The sequence below is a fragment of the Garra rufa genome, chromosome 22 (genome assembly GCF_049309525.1).
Source record: "Garra rufa chromosome 22, GarRuf1.0, whole genome shotgun sequence".
NCBI lineage: Eukaryota > Metazoa > Chordata > Actinopteri > Cypriniformes > Cyprinidae > Garra > Garra rufa.
Window position 1 is genome coordinate 1048863 of NC_133382.1, and position 9550 is coordinate 1058412.

The window sequence follows — 9550 nt, forward strand, 5'->3', positions numbered from 1 at the left end:
GTCACAGCATTCGTAATCCAGCAGACATTTTCTAAACAACTGCGCAACCGCTGAAGTATTCTCTTGCGATCTGTGACGTGCGCTCAAACCTTTAGATCTGGACATTAGGAACAGCAAAGTGAGGGAAAGGAAAGATGAAGCCAGGACTGAGTGAAGAAAGGAACTAGGTTTGGAGTGGATGGTCTCTCTCAGCGCTTCAGCTGCAGCAAGTAGAAACATGTGTTTGATGTGTTTCATGGCTGTGCTTGTAAAAGAGAATGGCTGAGGAATTCCCAGCACCTCCCTGTGTACTAAACACTATCCTAAAATACCACTTCAGAACATATGTCACCTCCACGACTTTATTTTATCCGATTGAGGTACTGAAAATGTTGACTTTGTTTTCACCTATAGGAGAAACATTTGATCAAAGTCAAACTCTCTTTGATTGACAGCAGCCAATGGTGTAAGTCTGGGGGGGCGGAGCTAATTTGTCTGACCAATGGAGGCTAGGAGGCGTGTTCTGGGGAAGCTTTGTTTTCTTTTTTTAATGTAGGATACATTTACACAATGATGTACTAAAAATGGAATATTTGTTGCATTTTTGAAAAGTTTCACATACGGACAAACAACCTCAAAATGATCCCCATTCGCACAGATTCGTAAAAGCGAGTAAAACGCCAGTAGATAGTGATGTCACTTTTTAAAGAAATACTACACTTTTGCGCACATATGCATTCCTATAGATTGAATATTTAAAATGCATGCACATGACATCTTGCACGCACATGCATTTTTGCATGAAGATGGTATGGAAGCCCGTTTCCGCCACTGAATAAAAAATAAAAAGGTAATTGCAACTTTTTATCACACAATTCTGACTTCTTTTCTCAGAACTGTTAAATGCACAATTGCAAGTTATAAAGTCAGAATTGCTTGATTTAAAGTCAGAATTGTGGTATATAAACTCACAGTTGTGGGAAATAAAGTCAGAATTGCGAGATATAAACTCGCAATTGTATTCTAAAAGTTTGAGGAGATAAAAAGACTGATGTTCATAGAATTGTGAGTTTATATCTTGGAATTCTGACTTAATAACTCACAACTGAGTTAATATCACGCAGTTTTGACTTTATTTCTCAGAATTGTTTGTTGATAAATAACATGCAACTTTTTATCTCACAATTCTGACTTTTTTTCTCACAATTGCAAGTTTACATCTCACATCTGCGAGATATAAACTCACAATTCTGACTTTTTTCTCAGAACTGTGAGATATACGCACAATTTTAAGTTATAAAGTCAGAATTGCAAGATATTAACTCACAATTCTGACTTTTTTTTTCTCCTCACAATTGCGAGTTTACATCTCACAGTTGTGATTTTTTTCTCAGTACTGTGAGATAAACGCACAATTGTGAGGTCTAAAGTCAGAATTGTGATATATAATCTCACAATTATGACTTTTTTCTCACAGTTTGGACTTTTTTCTCAGAATTGTGGGATATAAACTCGCAATTGAGTGGTTTTTGAGGAGAAAAAAAACTGATATGTTCACCGAATTCTGACTTTAAAACTCGCAATTTTGAGTTTATATCATGCAATTGCGACTTTATTTAATATCACACAATTCTGAGTTTATTTCTTAGAATTGCAAGTTTATATCTCGGAATTCTGACTTTAAAACTCACAATTTTGAGCTTATACCATGCAATTGCGATTTTATTTAATATCACACAATTCTGACTTTATTTCTCAGAATATCGCCAAAAAACCTTGCAATTGTTAGTTTGTATCATGCAATTGCAGCTTTATTTAATATCACGCAATTAATACCATGCACTCTGAAACCCATTTTCAAAAATGTTAATTTTCAGACTGTCATGTAACGGAATGGCCAAAACATGTGAAATGTTTTCAGTTTTTAGGTAAAAACTCTTGTGTGAACGTATCCTCAGTTTGGCAAAGTGTTTATAGTGACTGTTTTAAAATTTATTACAAAAGTCTGAACTGATGAAAGAAAACAGACCAAGTAACTGGCAATATTGTGTGCAAAATTAACTCAGTGAAGTTAATCAGTATTTCCTACTTTGTTTATTGAAATCAATAACACATTTACAATCATGCAGGATATCAGTGAATCATGCTTTAAGTGATATTGCTGAATGTACTGACAATATTGCAGAAACATTTTCTCCACTCCAGTTGTTGAGGTCTTTTTCCCATTCATGTTAGTTTGCAAACTAGTCAAGTTTTGAGCAAATCTGCAAAAGCTGTTGTTTTTATAAAAGTATGAGGTTATTGAAAGTGTTATAATAATAGTGCTATAATACTTTAACAGCATAAAACTTCAAATGCAAAGCTAGAAGACTGTTAAATTATGTTTTCAAATCTATCCAATCTAATCTATCTGGAGTCAGTCATTAGCAAACTGGAGAAAGCCTTTATGATTTCAAACAATATGTAAAACAATTTTCTGTCATTTTGTATTGTCTTTTAATCAGTGAGCTAATTTGCTGTCTGTTATCAGCATTTTGTTGAACATTCAGATTGAGCCACTTTTTGTCGAGCGGTTCTGGGATAGAAGGTTTACCAGTGCTTTATGTTTTCTACAATAAGAACCATTGACTTCATGAAGATTGGCGTGCAAGTTTAATCAGAGACAAATGTGTTTCAGATTTCACTGACTATCGGCTGGTGTAGTTGTTTGTATATCGTTTTTGGTAGCTGTTTGCTTGTTTGTGTCCTTGTTATTTCAATTTGATCTGAAAGTGTGTTTTGGCTCGATGTGATCAGCGTTTGACTGGCAGTCTTGTTTGGTTTCTGGTGAATGTGGAAAAACAATGCAGCTGTATTAATGGTTGAGTTCGGGTCAAAAAAACACTAGTTAACATTATCACATTGGACTCAAACTTCCTGACATAATTTTTTTTACATTTTGGTTATTTTCTGTGGGTTTTATTTCACAATGGTCAAATTTAACAGGGGACAGCATAAGTTTTACTATGTGCCCATTTTCAGAAAATGAAAGCACTTATAAATGAAGCTCCTGTTTTTTGTCTTCCCATCTTCCCCATTCACTTTCAAATCAATGGCCGGTCATTTTTGACAAGTTTTGAAAATTTGTACAAAATTTAAGCAATTAAAAGCAAACATCTTAAATTACACTAGTGTGAGAAACAGTGCAAATTTTTATAATTTATCTCCTATTGTAAGAAGTATTCATAAAAAATGCTTTTTTCACTCAAAAACGAGGTACCTACTTTGGGATAAATGAGGCCTAAGATTACTCAGATGCAAATAGAAACACAAAACCAGTCCTAAATGAGAGAAAACAAGTTAAGAAAAATATTGAATCCAATATTAGGTGAAAAAATATCATAATGAGAGATTTATAAGCAATTATTTGGAGTCCGGTCATTTTTGACCCGGGAACACCACAAGTGTGACTTTTTGCTATTTTGTTCGAAAATAAAGCAATTAAAAGCAAACTTCCTGATTAAACATTTAAAGCACACTAGTGTGAAAAACAGTGCAAATTTTAATAATTTTATTATCTCATATTGTAAAAATTATTCATAAAAAATGCTTTTTTCACTCAAAAACGAGGTACCTACCTTGGGATAAATGAGGCCTACGATTAATCAGATGCAAATAGAAACACAAAACCAGTCCTAAATGAAAGAAAACAAGTTGACAAAAAGATTGAATCCAATATTTACTGATAATATAGCATAATGAGAGATTTATAAGCAATTGTTTGGAGTCCGATCATTTTTGACCCGGGAACACCACAAGAGTGACTTTTTGCAATTTTGTACAAAATAAAAGCAATTAAAAGCAAACTTCCTGATTAAACATTTAAAGCACACTAGTGTGAAAAACAGTGCAAATTTTAATAATTTTTTAACTCATATTGTAAAAATTATTCATAAAAAATGCTTTTTTCACTCAAAAACGAGGTACCTACCTTGGGATAAATGAGGCCTACGATTAATCAGATGCAAATAGAAACACAAAACCAGTCCTAAATGAAAGAAAACAAGTTGACAAAAAGATTGAATCCAATATTTGATGATAAAATATCATAATGAGCGATTTATAAGCAATTGTTTGGAGTCCGATCATTTTTGACCCGGGAATACCTCAAGTGTGACTTTTTGCAATTTTGTACAAAATTAAAGCAATTAATAGCAAACTTCCTGATTAAACATTTAAAGCACACTAGTGTGAAAAACAGTGCAAATTTTAATAATTTTTATCTCATATTGTAAAAATTATTCATAAAAAATACTTTTTTCACTTAAAAAATGAGGCACCTACTTTCAGATAAATGAGGCCTACGATTACTCAGATGCAAATAGAAACACAAAACCAGTCCTAAATGAAAAAAAACAAGTTGACAAAAAGTTGAATCCAATATTTGATGATAAAATATCATAATGAGAGATTTATAAGCAATTGTTTGGAGTCCAGTCATTTTTTGACTGGGAACACCACAAGTGTGACTAGGATCTGAACACAACCAGAGGGTTAAGGGTGAAAGTTGACTTTTTAGTCATATTTTAAGTATCTGAACCTTAAAGTAATGGTTCAGACACCTGGTTCAGAGAAGGCTATCTAACTGTGCTGGTTTTGTATATTCTCCATCTGGACCGCCGGTCAGATTTCTGCCAGACATTCGCCACAGAGGCGCATATTACTGCAGCTCCTGTAAAACAAAAACACTGAAAATTACCACTTCTGTTTAAACCTCGCCCTGCCCCATCGCCACTGTCTTTCCCATCAGTCAATAAAACCTTCGCACTATCGGGAAAGCTAGTTAATATGGGGAAAAATGATTGTATGTTGTTATACAGGGATGAACTGATTAGGCTTAGAATTCAATTAATAATAATCATGATGGGAATAATAATGATGATTTAGTATGCATGTACAAACGCACAAAATAATACTGAAACAATGCCATAGAAGAACCTTTTTTGACTAAATGGTTCCATAAATAACTTTTAACATCTGAAGAACTTTTCTGTTTCACAAAAGGTTCTTCAGGACAAAAGAAGGTTCTTCAGATTATAAAAAGGTAAGAAAGAGATGGTTCTTTGACTGAATGGTTCTTTGTGAAACCAAAAATGGTTCTTCTATGGCATGGCTTCGAAGAACCCTTCAAAGCACCTCTATTTTTCATGTAAGTAAGCATGTAAGTAAGTAAATAAATAAAACGCAGCATTTTCTTATTCACACCACATTATTTTCATAAAATAAATGGCTCATTACTCTAAAATCTCTGTTATTGTTAAAAAAAAGCTGAGCTATTGTTGGGGTTTTGCAAAATATAATTACAGTGAAACAATAAAAACCTTATTAGAGTTTGTTAGCATGCAGTCAAATAAAAGAAAATTAAAAATAAATGACAGATGAGTGCAATTACATTTCACCAAGATGCATTTGATGTTGATTTTATTAAAAGCTATAAAGAGGAACCACAATATATTAGGTTATGTTTTTTTAGTTTGGAAGTCAGTAAGATTTAGTTGAATATTTTTATTCAGCAAGGATGCATTAAATTGATTAAAAGTGACAGTAAATTCATATTATGTTGCAAAATATTTCTATTTCAAATAAATGCTGTTCTTTCGAACTTTTTGATATATTAAATAATCATAATAGATAAAATGTATCAGTTTCCACAAAAATATTGTGCTGCAAATCAGCATATTAGAATGATTTCTGAAGGATCAAGTGATGCTAGAAATTTTTGTTAAACTGCAGTAATATTTCATGATGATGATACTTTTATATGAAAACAGTGTCCTTGGCTTGAAAATAGTTGGCCATTTAGAGGCTAAAACACTTGAACGTGTCACTCAATCCATGAAGCATCTGCTTTACAAGTGTTCATCCAGAAGGACAAAATTACAGCTGTGTCTCGAAACCTAACAAGCTCACTCACCGTCTACTGCTGACATGCGCAATACGTGTCTGATTTGAGATATTCATCATCAGTTACAGCCTGAAATACTCATTTCATGCTGAATTAAGGACCACAATCTTGAGAGGTACTCTCTTAAAAATAAAGGTGCTTTAAAAGGTTGTTCACAGCGATGACATAGAAGAACCAGTTTTGGTTCCACAAAGAACCATTCAGTCAAAGGTTCTTTAAAGAAGCATCTCTTTCTTACCTTTTTATAATCTGAAGAACCTTCTTTCACCACAAAGAACCTTTAGCGAAACAGAAAAGGTTCTTCAGATGTTAAAGGTTCTTTATGGAACCATTTAGACAAAGAAGGTTCTTCTATGGCATCGTGAAGCACCTTTATTTTTAAGAGTATATCTCACAGTTCTGAGAAAAAAATAAAGGTGCTTTAAAAGGTTGTTCACAGCGATGCCATAGAAGAACCATTTTTGGTTCCACAAAGAACCATTCAGTCAAAGGAAATATTACTGCAGTTTAACAACGGTTTTCTTTAGTATTATTAGTGTTGAAAACAGTTGTGCTGGACAATATTTTTGTGGAAAATGATACATTTTATTTCTCGGGATTATTTAATATATCAAAAAGTTCGAAAGAACAGCATTTATTTGAAATAGAAATATTTTACAACATTATAATGATATGAATTTACTGTCACTTTTAATCAATTTAATGCATCCTTGCTGAATAAAAATATTCAACTAAATCTTACTGACGTCCAAACTAAAAAACATAACCTAATATATTGTGGTTCCTCTTTATAGCTTTTAATAAAATCAGCTGACAACATCAAATGCATCTTGGGGAAATGTAATTGCACTTGTCCCTAGTCATTTATTTGTAATTTTCTTTTATTTGAATGCATGCCAACGAACTCTAATATCAACTTTAATCCATCTCTTTCTTACCTTTTTATAATCTGAAGAACCTTCTTTTGCCACAAAGAACCTTTTCAGAGGTTAAAAGTTCTTTATGGAACCATTTAGACAAAAAAGGTTATTTTATGGCATCGTGAAGCGCCTTTATTTTTAAGAGGGTAGCTTCCAACAATTTAAAACAGTGCTGATTAAAACTGTCTTAAATTTGATTGTAAACATAATTTAACAATTTACAATGTAGCAATTTGACCATTTAAAAAAAAAAAAAGAAATACATTTAATTGTTCTGTTTAATATTATGCTTATTTCTGTTTTGAACTGGTGATAGCATAAAAAATGCATTTTGAAAAGCAGTTTTAATCTGATTTTGATAAGGCGTGTAACTAAGGTTTCTTATTTCAGTCTGACTATATAAAACCAGCATCACCATATGGTTTTCCTGGGATAGGATCCACTCTGTGAGTTTATATCATGCAATTGCGACTTTATTTAGTGTCATGCAATAAAAAATATACCTATTATAATCTGAAGAAAAAGAACCTTTTGCGAAACAGAAAGGTTCTCCAGGTTTTAAAGGTTCTTTATGGAACCATTTAGACTAAAAGGGTTCTTTTATGGCATCGTGAAGTGGCTTAATTTTTAAGAGTGTAGCTACCAACAATTTAAGCCAAAAACTGTCTTAAATTTGATTTTAAACATAATTTAACAGAATGTAGCAATTTGACCATTAAATAAAAAAAATATATATATATATAAAAACACATTTCATTGTTCCATTCAATATTATGTCTATTTCTTTTTTGAACTGGTGATAGCATAATAAAGGGCTTTTAATCTGAGTTTTGATAAGGCATGTAACTAAGGTTTCAAATTTCAGTCTGACTATATAAAACCAGCATCACCATATGGTTTTCCTGGGATAGGATCCATCTACTCTGCTATATCCAGCCACATAATAAAAGATGATAGAAGTCTTTGCTAACGTGTGAGCCAGTCGAACATCCTGGGGCATTTGAAGACAATCCTCCGGCATGTGCATGTGTCATAAAATGCAATAATTCAACAAACCAAAAAAAAAATATATATATATATATGCTGCTCTGTTTTACCCAAGCACACTGAAAGAAATGCAGCTATTTCAACATAGTTCACATTATAGACAGATTTTCATGTTTACCTGATATTATTAGTAGCAGAACCTTTACATGCTGCGTTTAACCTATCTATTGCACTGTTTAGAAATGGTGATAGTGAGCATGCAGTAAATGTTTAAACGTAAAGAGAAAGGAGGTCAGACAGGGCCATGGCTCTTAAAGTTGCAACGTGTCCACAGAGCAATGAGTATGGTTTGATATGATGCCAGATGTTCTTCTGTCTCTCTCTCACTCTCTGGCTCTCTGTTTGTCTCTGTCTTCTCTCTGCTTAACATGTTGCATATGGATAAGCCAATGGCTCACAGCTTTGCTCATATGTTCAGGCATGCAGTGGACATTTGCACAAATATTCATGTTATGTTGCTCTATGGATATAACATTAAACATTATTTGATAACTGTGGCACCAGCTGCGCCGTTTGTGTACTGCCTTGTGAAAGGATGAATCATTTGTTTACATTTTGATTTTAGCTGAAGTTTACACTTTGTGTGCAACGTTTTAAAATTATAAATATGTAGCTTTTAAGATTTATTTTAGTTTTTAGTTTGATGCTTTAGTACTTAAATCAAAATGAGAAACCTTGCCTTGTTAACTAGCTAAAATATTTTTTTTTTAGATAATGATGTAGTTTTTTTTTATTTTAGTTAACAATTATAATCCTGAGACTATTCTTAAAAAAGAATAAATAAAAAGTCTGTTATTAACTTTTAGGAGTCATCAAAGGAGCAAGTTCTTTTCTATAATGGACTACTATGAAAATATATTTAGTGTTTTATATTATTTAGCTAATAAACTTAAATCCAGAAAGGTCCAGTTAGGCCTATATGGCCTTGTTTAAGAGATATTTCAGCCAAAAATTAAATTTCTGTCATTATTTCCTCACTTAACGACTTTCTTTTAATCTGTTAAATGCAAAGACATCTTAACAAACGTCCAAGTTGATTTTCCCTCTGTGAACACACGGGTCACCTTTGTAAACAAGATCTTTGTGTTTTACAGAAGAAATAAGAGTGATTTTTAAGGCCAAGTTCAACCAAAAATAACATTTCTGTCATCATTTACTCACTTAATGACTCTTTTTATCAGTGAAATTCAAAAGAAGATATTTTGACAGACATTCAAGTACAAAACAAGTTGATTTTCACTGTGTGAACACATCACTTTTTTAAAACAGAATCTTTTGTGTTTCACAAAAGAAATAAAGTCATGTTTAAGGGCAAACGACTTTTCTGTCATAATTTCCTCACTTAATGACTTTCTTTTTTCTGTGGAATGCAAAAGACAAATTTTTGACATTTTGAAGGATGCTAGGATCCAAAACAAGTTTCAGAACATCTACTTTTGTTTCCACATAAGAAGGTTTATAAGAATGAGTAAAAAAAAGCCTGAACTTTAACGTGAAACTACAAAGCACGATCATCTTCTGTCGACTTAAACGAATGCTTATTAGTAAAAAGCCCTGAAATGATCACATCCACAGACATCCCGAGATTGACGAAACCCAATTTGACTCCTCTTCCTCGCTGACACACTTCTCCATGTCTGAAAATGTCCACGTTGTAATG